General features: G+C 42.8%; 1 pseudogene; it reads right to left on the minus strand.

Moving 5' to 3' along the window:
* Positions 1–1,648: 1,648 nt before the first annotated feature.
* The window catches only part of LOC107291913, a 7,616-nt pseudogene continuing 6,339 nt past the window's right edge, over positions 1,649–2,925 (minus strand).

Consider the following 2,925-nt stretch of genomic DNA (forward strand, 5'->3'; position numbering starts at 1 on the left):
GCTGGTCTACAAAGCAGGAGACTGTGAGTGACTTTAGGCCTGTTAGTCTGTCAGGCTGAATCACTTCACACATAGTTCTTTTGTGGAGTATTACATATGGAGGATGGAGTATTAGCTATGTTCGCTGCCTTGAATTGACACATACAGTGAGGCGAATTTTAAAAATCTAATAATAATTGGAAATACAGATACAAAATGAGCTGAGCCATATGGCAAACATCTTCCAACCACTGAGGGAAATACAGAGGGTTACATCTGCAAAATATTGGTATCCTCTTACATATTCCAGGAGTTTTTTCCCCCAGGGCTCTCTTTAATGCTCTCCATCCAGCCAACCTGGTGGGTAGATTCTAAAACTTTTCAATAAAACAGAGGTGATTTAAAAGCACACGAGGGCACACATATGTCACTTGTGCAGCGCCTTACGTCAAATGCATTTCTCAGCATCATGGTGCAGATGCAGAGAGCAGCCAGGCAACCACAGGGAAAAATGCATTGTTCTAAAGTAGTCCCTTTTCACATTCCATTCCATTGTATCCCACAGCCCTAGCATGCAACACAGGTTCCCTAAGGATAATTATATGTGGAAATCTATTTGCGGCCATGATTTCAGTTTTTACATCATATCAAGTTCCTACATGTGGAACTTTTCTTATGAACTATTAAGAATCAATAGCTCTACATGCACAAAAAAAGGACAGAGCTCTATATGGAGAGCATAGCAGAAGCATTAAACTATTCCAGTGTTATAACAGCTGAACCCAGTTTTATCTGCACATTTTATATTTTCCTCTCAGTCATATTCCACAATTGTAATAGGTGCCTTTCAAAGGTACAGTCAAAAAGCTGCCTGCAGATACAAAAACCAATCAATCTGGAGAATTTGGAAATCTATTTCTGGGGTGATCGCAGGATAGTGCTATCTCAAAAATAACAACATGCATGCAGGTAGTCCTCATTTAATGTCCACTTGTTCACTGGCTGTTTGAAGTTACAACAGTGCTGAAGAACTTACAACTGTCCTTGTAGTTGTGGCCATCACAGCAGCCCTATGGTCAGGTTAATGTGGATCAGGTACTTGCAACTGGCTTGCAATTATATCACAGCATCCTGCTATTATGTGACCGCCATTTGCAATCTTCATTGCTGGCTTCCAACAAATGTTAACAGGGAAGCCACTATGAGGTTGCAAATGGTGATCATGTGATTGAGGGATGCTACAACCATTCAGGAGTCATCTAAAGATGGCAACTGGGACTGCAGGAATTGTTGTTATAAGTCAGGGATCTTCAAACCTGGCCCTTTTATGACTGTTTATGCCTGGCTGAGGAATTCTGGGAGTTGACGTCCACAAGTCATAAAAGGGCCAAGTGTGAAGACCCCTGTTATAAGTTGCTGTGGTCATGTGACAATGAATTATGGCCACATCAGTTACACTGAATTTGCTGGTCCAAGTTACTGTTGGTAAGCAAAGACTGTCTACACAACTGTCACTATCACATATTTGTGTTCTGAAGTCTGATTCAAGTACACAATAGGATTAACTGACGTGTCATTTGCTCCATTTATGCCTCCTGCAGATCCTCCTGCCCACCCTCCACTTTCCGCCCATGTTAACCTGCTGCATCAATTTCCCCCCCCCCCAAAATCAAGAGACAGAAACCAGATAGACACACATCTTACAGATCTGAGAGAGAATGGATTGATCCCCTGGGATTTCCATATGGTAAAGGATAAACCAGCCTTCCATGACAATATGAATAAAAACACAGATGGTAAACCAACAAATGATCAAGGTGCGCCAAGTTCCAAAAGGGCCCCATGTCTTGCTTCGCCAACCTGCTACAAACCAAGTCAATAGCATGAGAATTCCTAAAATAGAGAAGAAGAATGTGAAGAGTTGCCATGTGGGTCGGTCATTTGGGATGTAATTTTGGAGTTCCAAATTCCGAGGCCAGTATGGGTGGTGGACAACATCGGGTTTTGCTTCCAGAACCATAGTGGTTGAGAAAGTGTGAGCTGAGCCAGTGAAAAAGGCAAGGGCTTCTTCTGGTAGAAAATGACCCACCTGCATTAAATACAGAGAACTAGTTAAGCACAACTTATTATCAGATTCTTTCAGTTTGACAGCTGAGAAAATAGAAACAGAACTTATCCTAAAATCTGAACATACAAATACACATATATATATATGTTGCGTGTGTGTGTGTATACACACACACATACATACATACATACATATGTAATGTACATATATAATATACATATATACATATATACTTTTTTTGTCATAGAACACACAGAACAGCGTTCCCGCATCTTTTTCTGAATGGAAGAACCGGTTCCTTGTAAGCTGCCAGCGCGAGTACAAGTATGGCTGCAGAATGATTTTGCGGACCCCCAGCAGTCCGATTCGGGCTGCAGAGGCCTGGAAAAGGCCTCTGCTGCCCGGATCTATGGCTCCAGAGCGATTTTGTGCTCCCTCCATGGCCGATCCGGGCTCCGGAGGCCTTTTCCAGGCCTCCAGAGCCTGGATCGGGCCGCTGGGGGGACTGCAAATTTACTAAGCGGCCATAGCCAACACTCCAGAAGACAGGCTTAGGATACAGGAGGATCTGGACAGACTTGAACACTGGGCGCTATCTAACAAAATGAAATTCAATGGTGAAAAAAGTAAGGTTCTACATTTAGGCAAGAAAATCCAAATGTACAGGTATAGTTTAGGAGGTACCTTGCTCAATAGTAGTAACTGTGAGAGGGACCTCGGAGTCCTAGTGGACAATCACCTAAATATGAGCCAGCAGTGTGCTGCAGCTGCCAAAAAAGCCAACACAGTGCTAGGCTGCATTAACAGAGGGATAGAATCAAGATCACGTGAAGTATTAATACCACTTTACAATGCCTTGGTAAGGCCACACTTGGAAT

Source organism: Protobothrops mucrosquamatus, unplaced genomic scaffold (assembly GCF_001527695.2).
Source record: "Protobothrops mucrosquamatus isolate PMUCROS unplaced genomic scaffold, P.Mucros_1.0 scaffold_159, whole genome shotgun sequence".
Taxonomy (NCBI): Eukaryota; Metazoa; Chordata; class Lepidosauria; order Squamata; family Viperidae; genus Protobothrops; species Protobothrops mucrosquamatus.